Consider the following 26,364-nt stretch of genomic DNA (forward strand, 5'->3'; position numbering starts at 1 on the left):
CGTTCGTTCGAATTTGCGGTCCGTTCGAAAGTTCTGGTGCGAACCGAACCGGGGGGTGTTCGGCTCATCCCTAGTTACCACATACACTGTCACTGATCACTTTCTCTATACACTGTCACTGATCACTGTCAGTATGCTCAGCCATGACAACACATGCACACAGGCTCTATGATTGGTGACTGGTCCACAAAACTTTTCACCATTTACAATCCTCCCTTCCAAACCACCCCCCCCCCCCCCCAAAAAAAGGAGGAAGAAACCAAAGGATGAAGGAAGGAATGAAGAAAGAAGACCCGAAGAAGATGGAAAGAAGAAGACTTTAAATAAAAGAATATGTCAAAAATGTTAAAAATGAGACATTTTTGACACTTTTTTTGTGAAATGGTAGGGGTACTTTTGTACCCCCTTACCATTTCCACATGGGGGGCCGAGATCTGGGGGTCCCCTTGTTAAAGGGGGCTTCCAGATTCTGATAAGCCCCCCGCCCACTACCCCCAAAGCACCCTCCCAATGTTGAGGGCATGTGGCCTGGTACGGTTCAGGAGGGGGGGCGCTCTCTCTTCCCTCCCCTGTTCTCCTGCGGCCTGCCAGGTTGCGCGCTCGGATAAGGGTCTTGTATGGATTTTGAACCCCCTTACCATTTCACACGGGGGGGCTAGGATCTGGGGGTCCCCTTGTTAAAGGGGGCTTCCAGAATCCAATAAGCCCCCACCTGCAGACCCCCACAACCACCGGGCAAGGGTTGTGGGGATGAGGCCCTTGTCCTCAGCAACATGGGGACAAGGTGCTTTGGAAGGCCACCCCAAAAGCACCCTCCCAATGTTGAGGGCATGTGGCCTGGTACGGCCCAGGAGGGGGGGTGCTCTCTCGTCCCCTCCTCTTTTCCTGCAGCCTGCCAGGTTGCGTGCTCGGATAAGGGTCTGGTATGGATTTTGAGGGAGACCCCCACGCCATTTTTTTTATTTTGGTGCGGGGTTCCCCTTAATATCCATACCAGACTGAGGGCCTGGTGTGCTCTTGGAGGAGAACCTATGCCGGTGTTTTATTTAAAATTAAAGTCGCCTGGCCTGGGGGCGACTTAAAGTTGTGTTGTAAGTCGCCCCAAGTCATGTTGAAGTCGCCCCAAGTCATGCTGTGATTCATACTCAAGTCATGTCCAAGTTGCCTCCCAAAGTCGTGCTGGAAGTCGTGTTGCCCCTGTGTGAATGTACTCTTAATGATATGGCGTGAGCTATTATCAATGGCATGTTATTATTGCTGTTGCACATATGAGTGCGCCGGTTCACACGCTCAATTAATGATTTATCTGGCGCACCAATTAAGGTATGAAGCGGTGCAGCGCATTCATCTTAGTAAATGACCCCCATTGTGTGTATTATATATAAATTATACATATAAACACAAAAATGTTTTGCCTTTAATTTCTATTTGAAATGGAATGAGTTGTTTTACAAGGTTAGGGCTAATTTCTAGCTAGAAAAATTAACTAGATTACAAAGGAATATGTATATACTCAATATATGGTATATGTCTCAGCCAATGGACAGAGATTTTCTTGGGTCCCTTGGCCTGCTGGGAGAGCCTATTTATTTGGGTGAGGTCAGGTGATCGGGGTTCTGGACGGCTGTCTGGGTGGACGTGTGTTGTGCTGCCTCGGGCTGCTAGGCCAGAGCCTGGGGCCTATCCCAGGGATATCTGGCTGCTAGGCTGTCTGAGGGCCTATCCAGAAGCAAGAGAGCAGCATAGGGTTGGGACTGCAGCTTGCAGTCCAACCAGAAGTGACGGTTCTGCCAGCTGGAGAACCTGTCGTGGTCAGGGGTAGAGGGAAAGCTGTAGCAACTAAGGGACCATCCACCATCCTACCAGGGGCCACTGTGAGTAGCAAGTGCCTGAGCAGTATTCACACCAAACGGGGATGGTGAAGAATTGGGAAACTTCAGCAGATGTCAAGCCAGGGACCCAGCCATTGGTGGTGACACTTGCAGAGCAGTATTGTGTGTCAAGCCATGGACAAAGCAGGCTAGTGGGGTGACGTTTGAGTATCTGTGAGTGCCCAGCAGGGACACAAGTGTGATGCTTGAGGAAGATACTGTGTGAGAAGATTGAGAGAGCTCAAGGGATCCAGTAGCAGTGGATCAGCAAGTCTAGAAAGACTGGTAGCTCAGTTGAGTGAAGATCTACAATAACGAGATTTTAGAAGAAGTAAATAAGTTCATTACAACCTTTGTTAGAAACTGTGTCAAGATTGTTGCCATAGCAGACGGCGGTCCTACTCGCACAGATGTGGTGTCTTGCTGGATGCCTTTCCCTGTGTAGCCATCTACCTATAGAAGTCTTGGAGTCAGCTAAATTAACATTGCACCTACTAAAGGGTGTCCTGGCCATAATCCTCTCTCCCACAGTTCTGTAAGAGACAATAAATCTCTTTGAATTCAAGAAGTGTCTGGCACCCATTAATCTACCTTGCATCACACCCACCATGCCTTGTAACCCACTCTACACAGAAGGATGCCAACTGTCCCTAGCTCTGGAGGTCACCATTAGGCCTGGAGAGGCCTGGCACTTGGCTACACTATTCTAGAATGTACAGTCCTCAGAGTCGCCATTGTGTGCTCATGGTCATCATCATTATGATGATCACAGCACAGCAGGTGCTCTGTCTCTGTCAGTGTAACATGCTGCTGGGTGTCGACCTTCTTAATTTATGACTGTAATGTGTGTTGCAAACTATAACACAGCACAGCCATAACAAAGTCAGCACCCAACAACCATGTTGCACCGACATTGCAATGGAAAAGTACATCTTTTTCCAGACCTAAATTGACGGATCAGAGGTAGCCTGATCTAAGTCCGTGGTGTATTTGGATGCAAACTGAACGAGCATGAATGTCAAAACATGGGCATCTCTCACATTCAGCTCCAGTTATGATTGGTGGGGCTTCCTGGTAGTATAGCTAAATTTGAATTCAGACTACGGTCTGAACACGCCTGAGCTCATCCCTGCTAGTTGCTGTCAAAAAGGTTCTAAAATAAGACATCTCTGCTGCTTTATAATAGTGTAAAAAGGTTAGAATAATAATGGTTATGAAAGGTTCACCTTTTGGAACATGTTACATGTTCCAGCTCCTGCCACCAATTCCCCAGATCCAGCCCCCCCCCCCCATGACAGCGTAGGGTCAGAGGCATAGCCAGGGGTGGGGTTGTGGGCAGGGTCAAGGGGGGCCCCGTCAGGTAGGCTGTATGGGTCCCCATGATTTCTAACAGTGGCCCTAATGGGCATGCATGATACAATGGGGTCTCTTGCCTTCATTATATGATCAATGCAGAAATGTTTCAAAGATCATGAGATCTCTCACAAACCAGCTGTCATTTTATATTACTGGTTTCTGAGCAATTTTTACAGCTTTAGAAAGGGTCGTGTTGACAGAAGGAGTGAGCACGTAGATGGCTTGAAGACAATATGGGCTCTGGTGTGTAATTAATCTTCTATCGCCTAGCAGCTACATTTGCTTAACAATATATGCATTCATAGTGATAGTTCGGGCACTTTAATTGTTTAGAAAAAGCATGGTATAAGCTGGTATTCCCCCTTAAATATTGTTTGTGACTCTGTTTATAGCAATAACAGCAATACAAATGGTGAGATTGCAGCTAAGCAATTCATCTTGTGGGAAACCAGTCAAAAATGGCTAGAGCAATTTAGACCCTATGCCTTCCAATCCCAAATCAGATAAAACTCTAATTCCTTTGCCAAGCAAAAAGCAGTAAAGGCAAGGTTAGCACAAAAAAAAAAAAAACATAATAAAGCATAATTATCTACAAACCTATACATTTATTGTTTCTGAACCCTTAGCCAACATAAGTTAGGTAATGAATGCAGTAGCATTTCAGAATTATTTAAATCAATCTTTGATTATTAAATGATCAAGGTAATTCATCTTGCTGTCTCTAGGTCTCTTATACATGTTATCTATGATTAGTTCTCCCCGATCCAAACTCAAATAAAAGCCCTATCTATCATTGCCAACCACAATGCTATGGTAGAATTAAACGCTGAATTAATGATTAATCTCCCCAACTCTCAATAATAGATCACTGCAAAAATAGAAGAGCCATGTTATCCGAACAGAATAAAATAATTTCTCTCAAATCTCTAACCTGTACTGTGCTCTATATTATAGGCAAGTTTGCTCATTTACTGTATAATTGGCATGTAAAGAATATCACGTGACAACAACCTTCTTCTGTAGCATCAACAATGAATTAAGTGCTTTAAGGTAATGCCTCCATCCCCTAAAAATGATGTAAAAACAGCCACACGTTAAAAGAAAAAGATGATACCTACCAGTCCCACTGCCACGAAGTTACACCAGCTGAAGAATGTTCAGCATCCATTTTCTCGGTGTGTCAGATACCCGCACACCCCACCGTTTGCAGTGGTTCCACCGTTTGGCCACTTTACCCCTACTGTGTTCCTACAAAGCTGTGGTGACATAGTGGCCGACGCATGTGTCCCTACAAAGCTGTGGTGACATAGTGGCCGACGCATGTGTCCCTACAAAGCTGTGGTGACATAGTGGCCGACGTGTGGAATTACAGTGTTCTTTGGTCTACGTAGCTCTGCTTCTTTTAAGCAAAATAGTCAATTTAAAGGAAATCTGTGCCAAAGAGATATTCTCTTTCTGAGAAAGAAAGTGAGGTCACTGCCTGTTATGTTTACCCTTTGGTACAGAATGCTAGTTCCTTGGCTGCAATTTGACCTTCCCCCTTAGAATGCTAGCTCCCTGGATTTTGTGTTGACCCTCTTTTTTTTTTTTTATCAAACAAGTTTTTTGTGGAACTGAAAACAGCTAATAACAGATACAGAGGTAGGTCAGTGGCAGTCATCCATAGATTGCAAAATTGCATTTCACATGTTCATGTACAAAATGTACCTCATGAAACCATTTTACATATACACAGGCTCCAATGTGTTTTTCAACACATTTGCCTTGACCTAATTTGTTCTGCCTGGACACTGCACAAGCCGCAACTGAACAAGTTCTTGTGGGAGTCCAGGAGTGTCCAGCCACGGTGCTCATAACCTCTCAAACTTTCCTGAGCATCCCCTGTGTTGGTATACATATTTTTCAAAGATAATGGTATGGCCCATATTTGTTACCCACATTTGGTATGAAGGAGGGCCAGGTGATTTCCACATTAGAAGTATTTTGCAGACTTGAGAGTGCGGTTAATTGCCACTCTCAAGGGCTCCTCAGGAATAAGATCACTTAATATACCCAACAGATAATATTTAGGGTCTAACGGGACAGAGCATTGGAATACCCTATTAAGGGTACCCAAGACCGCCATCCAATAATGGTGTAGTTTAGGGCATCTCCAGAGAAGGTGAATGAGGTCACCCTTCTCTCGTTTACAATAATAAAAACAGTGTAGCGCTTCAATAATAATAAGTGTAATCAACACAAATTATAAAAATAATAAGCACAAAACTAAATGCCTGAAAGTAAAAGTCCAACATAAGGCACTCATTCCACTATGTTGATGGCATAGGAGTGGCCAGACCGTCACATGGAAGGAAAATGGTGTACTGGACGAATATGTTCATGCAGGTAGACTTGATTGTAAACATCAGTGAATAGTAGATAAATACTTCTTACCGGAACAGTTGGACTCACACAGTCATATGACGGCTGAGTCTGGAAGGCTTGGGGTCACAGTCAAGGACCAAGGAGTGTGAGGAGAGAGGTCAGTTGAGCTAGTGGAGGAGCTCCAGGCGGTTGTAGGCTCAAAGATGGATCCTTTCAGATGGAACATCAAAGGTCGAAGTAATCAAGCTCAAACGCAGCCCGTTGGACCAATACTCCAGCCTCCCCCGAATGGGGAGGGGGGTGTTTGTAAAGTTTTAAACCAAAACCATGGAGAAAAGGGAAAAGAAAAAAAGGCTCCACACTCTTTTCCCTTTTCTCCATGGTTTTGGTTTAAAACTTTACAAACACCCCCCTCCCCATTCGGGGGAGGCTGGAGTATTGGTCCAACGGGCTGCGTTTGAGCTTGATTACTTCGACCTTTGATGTTCCATCTGAAAGGATCCATCTTTGAGCCTACAACCGCCTGGAGCTCCTCCACTAGCTCAACTGACCTCTCTCCTCACACTCCTTGGTCCTTGACTGTGACCCCAAGCCTTCCAGACTCAGCCGTCATATGACTGTGTGAGTCCAACTGTTCCGGTAAGAAGTATTTATCTACTATTCACTGATGTTTACAATCAAGTCTACCTGCATGAACATATTCGTCCAGTACACCATTTTCCTTCCATGTGACGGTCTGGCCACTCCTATGCCATCAACATAGTGGAATGAGTGCCTTATGTTGGACTTTTACTTTCAGGCATTTAGTTTTGTGCTTATTATTTTTATAATTTGTGTTGATTACACTTATTATTATTGAAGCGCTACACTGTTTTTATTATTTTATCTGTTGAACTTTGTTTGTTCTTAGTGTTGGCTGCTGTTTTGGCTGTTGTGGCCATCTTTTCACAAACTATAGCGCAGTGTTTTTCCCCTTTTATATACTTCTCTCGTTTACATCTGTAACAAATTGGGTCTTCAGCTATGCCCATTTTATGCCATTTAACAGGTGTAAGAGGAGTTCTCAGAATTATGTATAACTGGGATAATTTTTGTGATATTTAGCAGCAAGTTACTACTGCCTGCAGCACATCTCCCCACTCTTCACCAGACAGTGATCCCACATCCCCCTCCCATCTCTCTTGAGCCTTGGTGGGGTAGCCATCCAAATAGTCATTCAATAACATATTGTAACACTGAGAAGTTAGACCCTTAGCATGTTCTACTGAGGTAATCAATGTCAAGATAGGGGTTGTTGATAAGGTCCAAGGAGAGTCGTCAGCCTGAGCCCTAACTGCATGCTGCAATTGAATGTAATATAATTTCATAAAAGGGGGCAGATTGAATTTTACCTGAAAAATAGAAAACAGGAGAAGGCTCCCATTGTAAAAAATGTGTTTCCAATGAGTCACCCCATATGCCTTTCATCTGAGACCCTGTTGCAATTTAAACAGTTCCCCATAAGATTTATTTCCCCAGATCGGGCTATATGCTGTAAGCCCCTCAACCCTATGCAGCTGTTTAGCTTTATTCCAAATTTTATGTAAGTAGTTGTAGGTAGGAAAGGTTTTCTGTGGTTGATGCTAGAGGGCCAGAAGAGCTACAAGGTAGGGAGAGAGGCATGCCAGTTAAATGTTGCAGCTGAGCCACAATATAATACTGCCAGGGATTAGGTAGTGCAAAGCCACCCTCATCCTTGGGGATCTGAAGTTGTTCCAAACTGATACAGGGGAGTCAATTGTTCCAAAACAGGGATCTGAAAATAGAGTGGACTATACTGAAGGTTTTTAAGGGGACTACCACCGGTGAATTATGTAGGGGGTACAGTAGCTGGGGCATCAGAGTAATTTTAATTAAACTGATCCTACCTGCTACTGACAGTCAAAGTTTACTCCAGGTATTCACCCTATCCTTAAACGTGAACAATAAAGGATGAATATTGAGGTGGCAATAGTCCAGTATGTTAGAGGTAACATGTATCCCTAGATATTTAAAACAACGATATGGTAGGTATAGGACAAGCTGCCTCAACTGACTTCCCCCGAACAGCCATTCAATAGTAGTAAAGCTGATTTCATCCAGTTAATGGTTAGGCCCGAATGTTGACCATCTTGATGAAAATGATAATTTCTATGATGTGATCTTTTCATCTTGCTGAGAAATATATGAGCAGAACCTAGGCCTTGTCCTCAACCCTCTAATTACATACTAACTACTAGAATTACATATCTGTAATGACCCACAACGAATGCAACGTCATTAGTTGTGAGGACACCAGCCGTAACAATCAATCCCTGCAAAGAAGGCAGGGGAACCTGCACTTTGGAATGGTTGGCTGGTTGGTGGTCTGGATAGAACTGTCATTCGGTCTGATTTTGGACCATAATCCACCATTTAGTGATGCCACAGTCACTGTCATTTAATTTTGGGATCACTAGGGGCAGTTAGGAACAACTGTGAGCTCTGATAGCAATATCTAACACTGCAGCCTACAAATGACATAATTCCATTTGCCAACAGTCAGCTAAAACAAAATATAATTTTTTGCTGGAACTAAGGCCCAACAACCCATAGGAGCTCCCACCACCACAAACCCTCTTAGTAAGAATTCCAGCAAATGTGAAAACTGCCATATTAGCAGTCTTGTTGCGGTCCTTAATCTGTATGTGAAGCCAGTGGGTGAGTCAACCCAACAGTGTCCACTCATGAGTAAAATATTTTTTTTAGTTGGACAAACCCCCCAAAAACTGCGAGCAAGGAAACTACACAATTAAAAACATTCTTTTAAATTGTAACCATTCAAAATAAAGAATCTGCCAACTAAAATATAAAAGGAAAATGTTTACTCAGAATGTAATCTTCCTTGTACAGGCTCCCAGCTTCCATTTAATTGCTGTCAATGGTTCCGTCAGTCCAGAGTTTTCAATAACTTTTTTCCCACAAGTTTTAATGAGGGGAAGCCATCAAAAAGCGCCTCAATGAAGGTCACATGGCAGATTCTGCCAACAGCAGAAATGGAATTCACTGGTCACAGGAAATGAAAAAAAAATGCATTTGTTTTCTTGGTTTTACCTCAGGTAATTAACTGTAGATGACGGTTAAGTCAAGTTCTATCCCTGGTGTTTGGAGCAAGGCCAAGATGAAAGAAAACATCCACCTATATTTCGGTACACTCCCTGTGTGACCACAATGTCTCTAAATAATATTATATGTTATTAATATAGTGTAAAATATATAAAAATCATGGAATAGATGATTCATATGAGACACATTTTCGTATATTAAATAATAGCTTACAAAACTAAGTTCTATATACGGGTTGTGAGGAATGTAAGTGATTTTAATTCTCTGGGTCACTTCACACTTGCCTACCTATTGGGATAGTCATAAGTATATGGGAAATCTGTTTCAGCATTAGTGTAAAAGTTACTCTCCATGTGCACACTATGCACAGTCTAATTATTATTATACAGAATTTATATAGTCCCAACAGTTTAAGCAGTGCTTTACAACATAAGGACAGACCGTACAATCAAAATACAACTTAATACAGGAGGAATCAGAGGGCCCTGCTAATTAGAGCTTACAGTTTAAGAGGGAGGGTCAAGAGGTACAGATGGTAATAACTGTGGGGAGTGAGCTGATGGCGAAAATAAAAGTACAGTTGTTAGGTGGGGGCAGAGTAGACCTCTCTGAAGAGAAGGGTTTTCAGGGATCATCTGAAAGTGGACACAGTAGGAGATAGTCGAACATATTGGGATAGGAAGTTCCATATAATGGGAGAGGCTCAGGTGAAGTCCTGGAGGCGAGCATGGGAGGAGGTGACAAGGGAGCTAGAGAGCAGGAGGAATTTGGGAGGAAGGAAGAGAACAAGTAGGTTGATATTTTGAGACTAGGTTAGTGATGTAGCTGGAGGGTCGAGTTGTGGATGGCTTTGTAAGTTGTTGTTAGTATTTTGAATTTAATTTGTTGGGTGAGTGGAAGCCAGTGGAGGGATTGGCAGAGAGGAGTAGCAGAGACAATGGCAAACATGTTGGACTGAAGGGGGGGAATTATGTAAAGGTAGGCCAGTGAGGAGGGAGTTGCAATATTTATTAAAACTTTGCTGTGCAATTGCCTCAGCATTCGCACAGCCATTGAAAATAAACCCTGCAATATATCTAATATGTGCATTTCCTATTATCGTCAGCTCCATCTAGTAGCCATAATGCAGTATTTGCCCGATTACGGTATTTTAAGAAAGTAATACTTTATGGACACTAGATGAACTGAAGATCTTAGGAAATACACATATTAGACACATTAGGGGAGATTTAATAAAACTGGAGTGTACAAAATCAGCTCTGCATAGAACCCAATCAAGTGCTAGGTTTTATTGTCAAAGCTACATTTAACAAGCTGAAGTTAGAAGCTGATTGGCTACCATGCACAGCTGCACCAGATTCCGAGTGCACAAGTTTTAGTAAATCTCCTGCATTAATGGGATTATTTGCAATGGCTGGGGGAATCCTAAGGCATTTGAACAGCAAATTAAAAAGAAAAAAACAAAAAAAACAAAAAACTACTGATTGTAGCCTAGGCTGCTTTCTGTACTGGTTGCAAGGCCTGAGCTGTGGGTGGAGCATAGCTGCCAGGATGCATTTAGTACACAGGTGAACAGAAGGGTGACAATGCTTCCATGGCATTAACACCTGCTGGTTTAATTTATTAGTTTTTTTAATATAGTTTAATTGTCACTATGGGTTCATTCACAAAATGCATATGCACAGGCTCCATTTTGTGAATGGCCTTGAGGAGAGGGGGGGTGGGGATGTGACTGTAGCACTGGAATTAATAAGACCTGCAGTGCCTACAACCAGAGAGCCCAGAAGTACAGTGGAAACTAACAGATCTGCAGGACATAGAAGTATGCCTGCCTGACAGCAAGGCTCTCCAGAAAATTGAGAATGTATGCCAGCTTGAAACCTGTGAAAGTAATCCTGCCTGGAGTTGCCTTTAATTTTCACTTATGTTAGTAGATAAAGTGAAACAAAGTGAAAATCCTCTTTGCAAGGAATACCCGATCATGTGCAAGAAAAAAAGAAACATGGAATTTTGCTTGCACATGATTGGATAATTGAAGTCAGCAAAATTTCGACACATTCTCTATTCTAAGTTAAAGTTTATTCTCTTTACAAAAGTGAAGTTTCTTTTTACAAAGTGAATTTTCACTTAAGCCTAGTACATACCACTATTCTTTTTTAATTCAACCCAGCAGGATGATGGAAAATAACAACTCACAGCTCAGGTCAGAGCCGCTGTACTAACAATTCGATGTTGTTACAGCGATCTCCCCTACTGTGCTATTGTGTTCTTACAGGGAGATGGCCACCCCACCAGAACACTCTGATCATTGCTCTCAGCCATTGGCTGAGAGTGCTGATCAGGAGCTGGTTGGTTGCTGGTTTTCCATTATACTCGTCCGACAGAAACCAGCCGAATGGCCGACTTCTGTCGGACCGGCTGCCATACACACGGGCCAATCATCCAACTTTGTACATTCAGCCTGCCCATACCCGATATAAATCTCACCCATTTCTTGCTGAACTGGTCGAAATTTGAACCATCTGTGGCCTGCCTAAGTGTGTTGACGTCAATTATTCAGTCATGTGTGAGCAAATATCCTGTCATAACCCCAGCCATCTTCAATGGCAAACACATTAATGAGATGCCCTCTCTCCTAGAGCCCAATCACCTAGGAGAAATACAATTTCCACCACCTAAGGAAGAACAGATCGTATATCCTAAAGCTGATTATTCACCCAGAGAATCTGCATTTGTATCTGCAGATTCCATCCAGCTATTCCACATTTTATGGAACTTCTTAGCGCACCCCCTAGACAAATAAGTGGCCTTGTACATTGTTAGGGCTGCATTAACTAATTGTTTACGGAAATTTTAACCCCCCTGGCGGTATTCCCAAGTGTGGCTTGGGGTGAGATTTCAGTACCATTATGCCCTGTACACACGGTCGGAAATTCCGACGAAAAAGGGCCGATCGGATTATATTGTCGGAAAATCCGATTGTGTGTGGGCTCTATTGGACTTTTTCCGTCGGAAAATCAGATGGAAAAAATTTGAGATCTAAAATTTTCCGACAAAAAAAATCAGATCTGACTTTTTCCAATCTGTAGAGAATTCCGACGGACAAAGTGTCACGCATACTCAGATCAAATTACGAGAGCAAAGCTATTGGCTACTAGCGTATGTAGTCCCATTGTACGCAACGAACGTCACCACGTTCTGAACGATCGGATTTTCTGAAAACTTTGTCCGACCGCGTTTATGCAACACCAGTTTCGGACAAAATCCGTCTGAAAAAATCCGACGGATTTTGTGGTCGGAATGTCTGACCGTGTGTACAAGGCATTAGCGGTAACCCCGAGCCACTCTCGGGATCGCATCACTAGATCCTGGAAGAGGTTACTTGCCTTGTCCCTGAGATCCCGCAATGATCTTCCGCCTGATGCACTGTGTGTCCTGGCTTCTGTTCTCTGCGAGCGTCGCGACGCACGGGGGTGGAACCGGCGGCAAATTCGAATAGTATAAAGCACAAACACACTGATATATTGTAATCCTATTGGATTACATTACTAAATAAAGTTGACCTTAGTTTGCCACCAGTGCTTTATCCAGTGACCTTGCCTGCAGTTTTACTATACTTTCTGTCTGGAAACTGCATCGTGACCATGGCATCAAAAAAGCACGACTCTAACTCAAAAGCGGCATATGACCTGCTGGAAAACAGGGACAACGGTACAAAGTCGCTTGCAGAACTGTTCGTCATCAGGCACGGAAATCTATTTCAGCGATGATTCTGCGACTGTGCCCAGTGATGTGTGGACTTGATGCTCGATTGACTGTGGTACGGAGCACGCAGTGCCCCCAAGATTCCCATTTACTGGAGCACCTGGTATCAAAGTAGATGTGGAAGATGACAACCCATTGGCATACCTCCAATTCTTTTTGACCGACGAGGTTATAGAAAAAATTATTATTATGGAGACAAATAGGTACCATGAGCAACAAGCTGCTACGCATCAGAGGTTTGCAAGGAGCAGAAAGTGGGAACCAGTGACCAAAGAGGACATCTGGAAGTTTCTGGGCCTCATAATTCTTCAGGGAGTGGTGGGGAAACCCCTGCTTAAGTGGTATTGGACAAGCAACAAATTACTAGCCACTCCTTTTATTGGTACGGTCATGTTGGAGTACAAATTTTCTCTGATAATGAAGTATTTGCACTTTAAAAATAATGAAGGATTTGATGAGACTTATCATCCAGCACCAAAACTGAAAAAGATTTGGGAGGTATATCAAATTATTCAGAAACATTTCCAGCAGACCTATGTACCAGATAGAGACTTCAGTATCGACGAAAGTCTAATGGCCTACAAAGGAAGACTCAGCTGGATACAGTATTTTGCATCTAAGCCCCTGTACACACGGTCGGAGATTTCGACAACCAAATCCGTCGGATTTTGTCCGAAACTGTTGCATACACACGGTCGGACTAAGTTGTCGAAAAATCCGATCATTCAGAACGTGATGACATAATTTCATTACGATGGGACTACGTTCAGGCTAGTAGCCAATAGCTTTGATGTAGGAATTTGATCTGAGCATGCGTGGCACTTGGTCCGATCAAAATTCTCTACACATGATCGGAGTATGTCCAATCGAACCAGTTGGTCGGAAAATATTTCCAACAAGTTGGAAAATTGGGTCCGACGGATATTCCGACGGAATTAGTCGGATACATACCACACACAGTCGGATTATCCGACAACACGGTCCGATAGGACACATTCCAACGGATTCTCCGACCGTGTGTACAAGGGCTAAGAGAGCACGATTTGGCATAAAATCATTCATGCTCTGTGAATCCAGCACTGGTTACATTTGGAATTCGGTCCTTTACACCGGGAAAGGAACCAAATTCAATGAAAGATTCAGTAATTATGGAATGGCAACTGCTTCAGTTCTTACTTTGATTGATCCATTGCTGATTCGGGGCTACTGTGTAACCACAGATAATTTTTACACTTCTCCAGAACTCTATGAGTTCCTTCTACAGCACAAGATGGATGCATATGGGACTGTTAGAGTTAACCGGTGTGACATGCAGCCAACCTTTGGCAATAAAAAACTCAAGGCAGGAGAAATAGTTGCCTGGCAGAAAGGCAAAATCATGGCATTGAGATGGCATGACAAAAAAGATGCGAGTTTAATGAGTACTATTCACAACACCTCTACTGTCAGGGTACACACAAAAGGTGGAAAAGACATAATGAAACCACAAGTCGTGATGGACTACAACAACACCATGGGAGGTGTTGACAGAGCTGACCAGGCCATGACATTTTATCCAGCCATGAGAAAGCAACAAAAAAAATATTACAAAAAAATCTTCAGCCATCTTCTTGAACAGTGCCTGTGGAATGCCTTCATTCTTCAAAAAAAAAAAAAGAAAGGTGACAAGCCTGTGGTTCATGCAAATTTTGTTTGGAGAGTTGCCAAACTTATATTTCTCAAGCACCAAAGACCAATGACTGTAAATAGATCTGGACATAGTGCTGCTGGCGTTGTGAACCCGGAACGCCTGACTGGTCATCACTTTATGGACCACATTCCACCAACAGAAAAGAAGTCAGCACCCACAAGGATGTGCGTGGTTTGCTGCTGTAAGCGCGATGACACTGGAAGGAAAATCAGAAGAGAGACCAGGTTCTACTGTCCTGACTGTGACATCAGACTTTGTGCTGTACCATGTTTTAAAATTTTCCATACCTGGGACGTTTACTGAAGCAATATGACTACTAATATTGCACCCTTGTTTGGCCAAAACTTAAATGTATTGAATAAAAGTATTATTATATTATTATTTGTTATGATTTATAATTAATTATATTATTATTTATGATTTTGTGTTTCAAACTTTATCATACCCAAGATGTCTACTAGAATTACAGGCCTACAATATAAAACGCCAAATTTCCATGCAAAATAATGGTACCGCTTTCAACACCTAAAATCTGAAATAATCATACTGCCAGGGAGGTTAATGGATGGTGCAACAGGGGATTTCCACTTGAGTACAATGGCTTTGCGTGCATAATACAGTAATAATTCTAAAAGGGTTCAGACTACCCGGCGATTGGCCAGAGGTTCTTCAAGTCCTAACAGACACACTTTCACCATTAGTGGGACTTGAATAGTGGCAACTGTTGGATTAAATGTGATGACCTCATTCCAAAACAAATTTACTTGTGGACAGGTCCAGAAAACATGTATGAAGCCCGCTGAGGGTGCGGCGCATCGCCAACAAGAATATGGAATATTTGGATATATTTTATGTAATCGTGTGGGTGTAAAATACACCCTATGTATGATTTTAAATTGAATCAGTCGGTCCCTCGCGGAGACCAATTATAAAAAGGGGAAAATCCACACTTCCTCCCAGTCCTCTGTGTTCATTGTAGGAAAGTCTTCCACCCATCTGGTCCTGAGAGTTTCAAGTCCCCTGTGTACGTTAGGTAGTAGTTTTTGTATATAACAGACAAAGGCTTAGTCATAGATTTGTCTCTGCGCAAATCCTCCAGAGTCGAAGTATATAAAGCCACTTGTGAGTTCTCGAATTGAGTATTGAAATCATGTCCCAGTTGAAGATATCTAAACAGATGTGAGTTTGGTAAATCATATTTTTGCTTCAACTCGTCAAAAGCCTGAAGCTGACCCCCCGTGCATATCTGGTCCACATATTTAATGCCCTTGAGTGCCCAGATTTTTGGGTAAGGTATGGAGATAAACTCTGGCAAGACTGGATTGAGCCACAGAGGGGTACGTGGTGAGATATGCCCAGAGGGCACAGGGCGCAGGGAAAGTTCTGCAGACCATGTCTACAGGACAGCCTTCATATGTAGTGTGTGGGGAAAAGGCGCTTGAGTTCCGCAGTAAAGCACATCCCTCAGTGTCTCGTAGAAGCCCAAACAAGCTGACTCCAAAACCACCGCTGCGTTGGACTCATCCAATATCAGCCAAGGTCAACTGGCCAGCCAAATACTATTTGCACGGATCAGGACAAGCTAGACCTCCCTCACCCCAGGGCTTCTGTAGCACTGTCAGCTTAAATCTCGGCTGGCTCATGCCTCAGAGAAAGGAAAGCAAAGTTGTATTTATTGGGCAGAACACTTTTTTGGGTATCCACACAGGGGAATATCTAATGACAAAGAGAAACAGGCAATAGCTTCATCTTAAATAAGTTAATTCAACCAAACAGGGAGAGGGGGAGATGGGCCCAGGCCTTTAAACTCTCCTTCATAGTTTGTACCAATGGAGCTAAATTAAGCATGTAGCAGTCAGCTGGGGATTAAGAGATATGAATGCCAAGATATTTAACCACTTCAATACAGGGCACTTTCACCCCCTTCCTTCCCAGCCCAATTTTCAGCTTTCAGCGCTCTAGCGCTTTCAGTGACAATTGCGCGGTCATGCTACACTGTACCCAAATGAAATTGTTATCATTTTGTTCGCACAAATAGAGCTTTATTTTGGTGTTATTTATTCACGACTCCGTTTTTTTTTTTTTGCGATATAAGCGCAAAAAAAGCGGAAATTTGGGAAAAAAACAATATTTTCTTTTTTCTATTTGAAAAGAAATCCAATAAAATCAAATTTTGTCATAAATTTAAGCCAAAATGTATTCTGCTACATGTTTTTGGTAAAAAAAATTCCGTTAAGTGTATAATAATTGGTTTGTGTGATCACGGACATATGTACGCAAATGATCATGTACATATGTGTGCAGGTGATCACGTACATATGTGTGCAGATAATCATTGGGACATGTGATTTTAGTGGGACATATGTGGGGGACATGTTTTTATTATTAGGGACATGTGTTTTTATTATTTGGGGACATGTATGTTTTGGGGACATGTGTGTTTTGGGGACATATGTGGGGACTGTGTTTTCACTGTGTGGTGTGTTGTGTGTTTACACTACACTGATGATCAGTGAGTAAAAAGCTGTGAAAAGCAGCCCATACTCACTGATCATCAGCCGGCTGCAGCGTTCTGCTCTCCTCTTCTCAGCGGTGACTTCCGTGTGAGGAGAGGAGAGCCGATTGCCTAGCAACCGGCTGTTTGTTTACATCACATGACGGCCGTGATTGGACACGGCCGTCATGTGATCAGGAGGGCCAATCACAGAGCCCTCCTGCCGATCTGAGATGTGCCGTGTCCGGGTGACACGAGCACATCGGGATCGCGCCGCTGCGCGGGCGCGCGCGCGCGCGATCCCGCTGCTCCTGAATGACGTTCCCGAACGTCCTATCAGGAGCAGGCGGCTCCCACCCGGCCGTATATATACATTGGCCGGGTGGGAAGTGGTTAAACTGACTTGTCCACATCAGTGGGAGAGTGTGGTCCGCCTGGCATCTTGCCGCATTGTCAATTGGCAGTATTTGGGACTTCTCCCAGTTAACTTTAAGACCTGGGCAGTCAGTGAAATTGGAAAGAATGTCTAGTGTCTCCCGAAGAGAAGGACCAGGATCATTTAAGAAAAGAATGGGGTCGTCTGCGTGGCCAGTTTTTCATCTATAGAACCGACCTGGATGCCCCTGACCTTGTTAGACTGTCTAATAGCAGAGGCAAGTGGCTCCATCACCAAAGCAAAAGGGCTGGTGACTGCGGGCAACCCTGCTTCGTCCCCCTTCCAATTGCAAAATGGGGGCGAAAGAGTGCCGCTCAGTTTAACCAGCGCCATTGGGGACCTATATATAAAGTCAATCCATCTGCGGAATTCTATCCCAAATCCCATAGTTTCCAGAACCAAGGACATATAAGACCAGGTCACCAAATCAAATGCCTTTTCTATGTCTAATGCAACCAGTACCCTGGTAGAGGTCACAGATGGAGGCAACTGTAGATGTTTGAAAACCCTGCGTAAATTAATGTCCATTGACTTCCCTGGCATGAAGCCAGTTTGAGCAATGTTGACCAGAGATGGGAGGATCATCTGTAACCTGGTAGGCAAAATCTTGGTCAATATTTTGAAGTCATGATTGAATAAGGAAATCGGCCTATAAGAGGCACATTGAATTTTGTCCTTACGAGGTTTGGGGAGGAGAACAATATGTGTTTGGTTCATAGCAGGTGTTAAGGATGAACATTCCTTGCAGTCAACGTATACTTGCAAAAGTTTAGGTGTGATTAAGGTGGCATAAGCTCTGTACCATTCACCAGTAAGGCCATCCAGCCCAGGCGTTTTACCACTGGGAAATGAACGAATAGCTGTTTCTATTTCCTCAGTCAGAAAATCATTCTCCAAGAACTCTACGTCCGCTTGCACGAGAGTAGGTAAGTGCAGAGATTGTAAGTACTCTCGAAGCCTCTCCTCAGGCCAACCAGGGACTGCTGCATAGAGGTTCTCATATAAGGTCCGAATTTCATGCAAAATTTGTTCCAAGTCTGAGACTACCCACCAGTCAGGGCTGCAAATCTCAGATATCACTGTTTACATTGCAATTTGACAAGAGTTTGCTGTTCTTGTCCTCAGGCTCGAAAATCCTTCCGGCCAACGAATTTAGAGCTAGGTGCGTCGCTGTGGCGAGATGTAGAGACAGTGCTCTTCCCACATCTGTTAATTGGCTGAAATAGTTAGGAGTTGGGGAGACAAAGAAGGTTTTGGCAGCCTTAGATTCATCCCCCTCAAGCTGCTGAACCTGGGAGGATATCTCAGAACAAACCCCTTTGATAGCTGAGATGTATTCCCCCCCTGGTATTGGCCTTAAAGGCCTCCCAGACCATCTGTGTGGAGGCAGAGTTCTCGTTTAGGTCCCAGTATTGTTTTAACTTGGGGGAACCTATATCCTCAACTGCAGCCACTTGATTGCCAAATGCCATGAGTTTGCACCCCTGTTCCCCAACAACACCAAGGTAACCTCCAGTGGGGCATGATCAACGAGGCCCGCATGTAAGTAGGAGGCCTCCTGCACCGCCGTCAGAGCACAGGGGTTGCCTAAAACCAGGTCGATCCTGGAACCCCATCTATGAGTAGTAGACTGAAAGGAGTAGACCCTAGTGTTATGGTGTTTCCATCTCAAGATTTTGGTGTAATTAAAAGGTTTGTGCCCAGTGGAGTAAATCAGGCATGTAGACCCTGTTAGGATTAGATGAGTCTAGAGATGGGTCTAGAATGGAGTTAAAATCCCCAGCTATATAAATTCTAGAAAATTGTAAAGTGGCCGGTTTTTCATACACAGTGTACAAGACACACTGGTTAAAGGGCGGGGGGACATATATATTAGTCAGAGCATACACAATCCCTTCAACCTCTAGCAGAAGGATAATATGTCAACCCTCCGGATCAAGTACCAGATGCCTAGCCTTGTATGCGAGGGATTTGTTTAAAAGTATGGCCACTCCCCTTGCATAACTAGAGTAAGTCACGTGGAAAGACTGTTGCACCCAGGGTCTCTGGAGTGCAAGAATCTTATTTCCCATGAGGTGAGTTTCCTGTAAGAATAGAATATGGAGTTTATGATGAGTCAAATACTTGATCAAAGCTCTCTTAACCACATTTAAACCCTGTATATTCCAAAATATTAGTTTAAATTCTGTACCCATTGGGAATAGATAAAGGAGGCATCCGAGTTGTGTGGTGCCTCAGGTTATGGAGGAGTTGGGAGAGAAGGCAAAGTAAAACAATGTTAAGGAAAGGAATTGTTGACTTATCGTGAGATAACCAATCTTTTAGTGCAGGGATATGCAATTAGCGGACCTCCAGCTGTTGCAAAACTACAAATCCCATGAGGCATAGCAAGACTTCGACAGCCACAAGCATGACACCCAGAGGCAGAGGCATGATGGGAGTTGTAGTTTTGCAACAGCTGGAGGTCCGCTAATTGCATATCCCTGTTTTAGTGGATGTAGAGTGTACCGAACCTGAAAGAAAAACTTATAAACATGTGATACCATACTCTACATTAGACATGTGCATTCGTTTTCGTCCGAATGCATTTTCGTCCGAATTTCAGCTATTTTCATTTTCGTTTTGACAAACGATAACGAAAGCACAAAATCCGAAAAACGAAAGATCCGACATAAATAAATGCTTTATTTTCGTTTTCATTGTTACGACAGTTCGATATAGAATAGGAGATTCGACATGACTCTGACAACAATCTGTGTCTATAGAACCTGTGGTCGAATGTGCTTAACCTTACCTCTATTAGTCCAAGATTATATAGAGAAAATATTCGACAGAGAAAAAAGATTTGACAGAGAGAAAAGATTCTGCAAGTTACTGTCCTAAAAAGTGTTTGGGGACCCGGGTCCTGCCCCAGGGGACATGTATCAATGCAAAAAAAAGTTTTAAAAACGGCCGTTTTTTCGGGAGCAGTGATTTTAATAATGATTAAAGTGAAACAATAAAAGTGTAATATTCCTTTAAATTTCGTAGGGGGGGGGTTGTCTATAGTATGCCTGTGAAGGGGCGCATGTTTCCCGTGCTTAGAACTGTCCCTGCACAAAGTGTCATTTATGCAGGAAAAAAAGTCCTTTAAAATCACTCGCAGCTATAATGAACTGTCGGCTCCCGTAATACAGAGAACACTCATTGAAAGTCATTGATAAAAAAATAAATAAATAAATAAATAAAAAAAAAAAGCGTGAGGGTCCCCCAAATTCAATTACCAGGCCCTTCAGGTCTGGTATGGATATTAAGGGGAACCCTGCCTCAAATTTAAGAAAAAATTTGACGTGGGGTTCCCCCTAAATATCCATAACCAGACCCTTCAGGTCTGGTATGGATATTAAGGGGAACCCCGCGTCAAATTTAAAAAAAAATTGACGTGGGGTTCCCCCTAAAAATCCATACCAGACCCTTTATCCGAGCACGCAACCTGGCAGGCCGCAGGAAAAGAGGGGGGGACGAGAGAGCGGCCCCCCCTCCCTCCTGAACCGTACCAGGTCACATGCCCTCAACATTGGGAGGATGCTTTGGGGGTCTGTGACCCCTCAAAGCACCTTGTCCCCATGTTGATGAGGACAAGGGCCTCATCTCCACAACCCTGGCCGGTGGTTGTGGAGGTCTGCGGGCAGGGGGCTTATCAGAATCTGGAAGCCCCCTTTAACAAGGGGACCCCCAGATCCCGGCCCCCCCCCCCTGTTTGAAATGGTAAGGGGGTACAAAAGTACCCCTACCATTTCACAAAGAAAGTGTAAAAAATGGTTAAATAAAACAAACACACTTTTGAAAAATTCCTTTATTAAAAATAAAAAAATAAAAAAAAGATTCCAGCGGCGGTAATCCACTCTTGCTATCCAGCGACGGACGGTCATCTCTCCAGCGATGTCTAATGTCATCCAGCGCAGCGAACCTTCCGTCCTCCTTCTGTCTCCGTGGAGGAGACACTACAGACATTCCGGCGGCTTGACGTTTCTTATATACGGTGGGCGGGGCCACCCGTCACCTGACCCCGCCCCCCTCTGACGCAAGGGGAAACCCGGGGTTCCCTGTGACGTATGGGTGACCCCGCCCCCCTCTGATGTAACGGAAACCTGCCTGTGTTACATCAGAGGGGGGCGGCGTCACCCATACGTCACGGGGAACCCCGGGTTTCCCCTTGCGTCAGAGGGGGGCGGGGTCAGGTGACGGGTGGCCCCGCCCACCGTATATAAGAAACGTCAAGCCGCCGGAATGTCTGTAGTGTCTCCTCCACGGAGACAGAAGGACGGAGGATTCGCTGCACTGGATGACATTAGACATCGCTGGAGAGATGACCGTCCGTCGCTGGATAGCAAGAGTGGATTACCGCCGCTGGAATCTTTTTTTTATTTTTAATAAAGGAATTTTTCAAAAGTGTGTTTGTTTTATTTAACCATTTTTTACACTTTCTTTGTGAAATGGTAGGGGTACTTTTGTACCCCCTTACCATTTCAAACAGGGGGGGGCCGGGATCTGGGGGTCCCCTTGTTAAAGGGGGCTTCCAGATTCTGATAAGCCCCCCGCCCGCAGACCTCCACAACCACCGGCCAGGGTTGTGGAGATGAGGCCCTTGTCCTCATCAACATGGGGACAAGGTGCTTTGAGGGGTCACAGACCCCCAAAGCATCCTCCCAATGTTGAGGGCATGTGGCCTGGTACGGCACCAGAAACATGCGCCCCTTCACAGGCACACTATAGACAACCCCCCCCCTACGAAATTTAAAGGAATATTACACTTTTATTGTTTCACTTTAATCATTATTAAAATCACTGCTCCCGAAAAAACGGCCGTTTTTAAAACTTTTTTTTGCATTGATACATGTCCCCTGGGGCAGGACCCGGGTCCCCAAACACTTTTTAGGACAGTAACTTGCAAATTAGCCTTTAAAATTAGCACTTTAGATTTTGAACGTTGGAGTCCCATAGACTTTAATAGGGTTCTAAAGTATGCTATATATACTAGCTCCGTCGAATCTTCTTTATACATTCGACAGACACTATAAACCTTCAAAGACAGATTCGACCGTAATTCATGTGGATTTTCGGACGAATGCAATTTTTGAACGAAAAACTAAATAAATAAAAACGAATTTCGGGAGTAACTAAATAAATTAAGTTTTCAGACGAAAACGAAATTCCGAAACGAAATATTTTACTCTGCACATGTCTACTCTACATAATTAATTAATCTATATGTTCATTCCTGACCACAGGTGGAACTGCAATGATTTACCACTCAATCAGTAGCAAACTGAATCCCTACCGGTCGGAAACCCAAACAAAAGTTCCAGGCGGTTTTATTCCCTAAACTCAAACTGATATATAGCTATTGTAAAATCACTCCAGATTAGCAGAGAAAATCAGTTGAGATACCTCCAGTTGAAATCTACAAAGTCAACCGCGTTGGGTAGGGTGTAGTTAGTGCAGATGTACCCTAGAGGTAACTCCGGTGCTTGTAGTAGAATTAGTAGGATAAGGCAAGTTAGGATGTGGAATATCTGCATCAGGTGGATTGGAAGAATAAAAGTTCTTCATCTTAAAGTGTGTATGCAGTCATCAGCATCCGTGGGGGTATTGAAGAAACAAACAAAGCCATCTTGTTGTACCCAGAGGTGGCTAGGATAAAGCATGCTATACTTAACATTTTTATCCCTGAGCCGTTTACGGACATCATTAAAGTTTTTTCTCTTCCTTTGCAACTCAGCCGAGAAGTCCATGAAAAAGAGGACACTGGTGCCATATTTGGGTGTGAGGTGTTTACAGGCTTCAGAAAGGATCCTGTCCCTGTCCCGATAGTTAAGAATGTGGGCCTGAAAGGGTCGGAGGAAATTCCCAGGAACAGCCTGGCCTGTGGGGACCCGGTGGGCTCTCTCAACCACATAGGTGGGGGGGGGGGGGGAACATCCATGAGCCCCAGAAAGCTTTTGAATTACTCCTCAGCAAATTCTGCTGGGCAATCCCCCTCCTCTCCCTCAGGCAGTCCAAGGACTCTAACATTATTCCATCTTAGTCGGTTTTCAGCATCATCCGATTTTGCAATCAGGGTCTGAACCACGCGATGAAATTCAGCAATGGAGGTAGCGTGGGTGGCAGTAAGATCTTCGGTGGCAGATATTCTGGATTCAGATTTGGTTATCCTCCCCCTTATTTTGTCAAGGTTGTTACAGATAAGGTTGAATTCTTCAGCAAGCTGGTCTATGCTGACCAACAGTGAGGTCCTGCTCTGTTCTATAGCAGCAAGGATAGTGGCTGTGCTGTCCTGCAGTGATGGGATTGGTGCCACCGCAGTCTGAGACTCTCTGGGCTCCATCTCAAGTGCGGGCAGTAATAACTGGAGTCTTCCTGTCCAGATGGCATCCATCTGTGGAGAAGGAGGTGGCGGTGGCTCCTACGATGTGGTAATTTTAGCAGATTTTGTATTTTTCTTTTTTGAGGACATCTGCCCAGAGTAAGCCACAAGGGGGGGGCCTCTAGAGAGTAAATCAGGCAGTGCACAAGCTGGTGTTCAGATAGGAGGCTGGGTAGCCCTGTTGGCAACAGTACTCAGGCCCAACGGATCTTGGCCAGGTCAGGCAGTCTGGGTCAGTCCAGCAGCCCACACTCCCCAGCAGGGTGATGGGTAGGAGGAGAGAGGCGTCGATTCTGTGTACTACTGTCTAGTAGGGAGGGGTCCCTGAGTACTCAGCAGAGCAGAGGGCAGCAAGATGGTGGTGTTCACTAGGCCCCAGGAGATTACAGCCAGATTGGGTGTACAGTAGTGGCTCAGCAGTCCTCTATGTCCCCGTACAGTGATGGATTTGATGCTGAGTAAGAGATGCAGTGAACCGGGGCCCTGGAGGACATAGGATGCAGCTTCAAACTGCGGGACAGAGGCTGGGAAGATGACAGCGGTCACAGGGCTGGGAAAAAGCCTTCTGTGTGCAGCAGCCCCCCTAATACAGACTTTCGGCAGAGTTCTGATGGACTTCCGAATGAATGGACTTGCTCACACACGAACTGACTAAGTCCATTCGAAAGTCAGTTCGTTTTGAATGTAATGACGTAAGACGGGGATTAAAAAAAGGAAGTTCAATAGCCAGTAGCCAATAGCTTCCCTTGCGTCGTATTTGGTCCGTCGGACCAGCATACAGACGAATGGTTTACCCGATAGGAATTGAGTCCGTTGGACAGATTTGAAACATGTTCTATTTCTAGGTCTCTTGGATTTTTAAAATGAAAAATGATCGGATTAGCCCACACACGATCGGAATATCCGATGGACCGATTCCGTCTGACCTAGTCTGCCAGAAAGTCCGGTTGTGTGTACGCAGCATTAGTATTCTGCCACATGTAGCAGTTTTCTTTTAGGCCGAAAAGCGAAATTTTTGTCTCATCTGACCAGAGCACTTTCTTCCACGTGTTTGCTGTGTCCCCTACATGGCTTCTCGCAAACTGCAAAAGGAACTTTTTATGGCTCTCTTTCAACAATGGCTTTCTACTTGCCATGCTTCCATAAAGGCGAGATTTGTGGAGTGCAGGACTAATAGTTGTCCTGTAGACAGATTCTCCCACCTGAGCTGTCGATCTCTTCAGCTCCTCCAGATTTACCATGGGCTTCTTGGCTGCTTCTTCCTTGCCCAGCTGTGCAGGGCAGGTGGATGGCCATGTCTTGGTAAGGTTTGCAGTTGTGACATACTCTTTCCATCTTCAGATGATTGATTGAATAGTGCTCTGTGAGATGTTCAAAGCTTGGGATTTTTTTTTATAACCTAACCCTGCTTTAAACATCTCCACAACGTTATCCCTGACTTGTCTGCTGTGTTCCTTGGCCTTCGTAATGCTGTTTTTTCACTAAGGTTCTCTAACAAACCTTTGCAGGGCTTCACAGAACAGCTGTATTTATAAAGAGAATAAATTGCACATGGGTGGACTGTATTTAATAATTAGGAGACTTCTGAATGCAATTGGTTCCACTAGATTTTAGTTAAGGGTATCAGAGTAAAGGGGAATACAAATGGACGCCACGCTTTTCACATATTTATTTGTAAATATTTTGAAAACCATTTATTATTTTCCTTCTCCTTCACAATTATGTGCCACTTTGTGTTTGTCTATCACATAAAATCCCAATAAAATACATTTACCTTTTTGGTTGTAGCATGACAAACTGTGGAAAATTTCAAGTGGTATGAATAATTTTTCAAGGCCCTGTATCTGTCATTCCTTCTTCCTTCTATCTTCTTTTTCTCGACCTTTGTTTTTGCTTCTCTTTGTCTTCTCTTCTTGCCCACTGCAATGGTATACATGATTCTTTGGCGTCACCGTTGAGTGACTCGGTAGTATTGAATATCTTTCCAATGTTCTGGTATTTTTTTTGTATCTGTGCATTGTACTTGTACCATTATAAACCACTGTGTTCTAATTCTTTAGAAACTTTAATAAAAAAAATTACTGAACAAAAAAAAAAATTGTGCTTCCAATACATCATTTATTGTTCGAGTCCTTTGCTAGTATCTGACCACTGTCTGATTCCTATAGCCAGTTAATGCTGCTGACCCGTTACTAATTATAACCTCATATAATTAGGCAACAGTCCTGTCTCAATGTAAACTGAAGTGTAAAAGAACCTCTAACCTCCTAGCGCTGCTTTGTGAATTTCTTATTGCTGTCAATAATTGCTTTGCAAAAGCAAACCCTCGCACCCCCACACCAAGTCAAGAGGGAAAAAATAAAAATAGAGCTGGAAAATGAAGGCCTCAGCTCCCACATGCCTCTTTCAAAGGCCTATTAAAAAGCAGATTGGAGCATGCAATGGAAACTGGTCCCCTCTGTGATTTGTCTGCCTCTCCACACCAGTCATTACTTTTGAGTTTTTTTTTCTAAATGACAAACTTTTCAGTGTGCAAAATGATGAAAGGCTCATTCCTTTCCATTCTTCTCCTTTATGGCTGTGATACAGTCATGTCAGCAGAAGCAAAGGTGTGATGGAAAAGAATACCTTTATATAAATCGGAACCAGCTTTCCAATATTAATACCTTAATATCCATGTAACCATTTCTTATTACCTGTTCATGGACAGGTTGCTTTTTAGGTATCAGTATATATTTATTTTGCCTAAAACAGGGCTCAGCCAATCCCATGAGAGCAGCTAGGAGGTATCATAGTTGTGCCTATGAGTGACACGGTCTAAAATCTGCTCTTGTGGAAATGGCTTAAAAAAAGCAGGAT

Source organism: Lithobates pipiens, unplaced genomic scaffold (assembly GCF_037356315.1).
Source record: "Lithobates pipiens isolate NorthernLeopardFrog02 unplaced genomic scaffold, aLitPip1_a1.2 Scaffold_25, whole genome shotgun sequence".
Taxonomy (NCBI): Eukaryota; Metazoa; Chordata; class Amphibia; order Anura; family Ranidae; genus Lithobates; species Lithobates pipiens.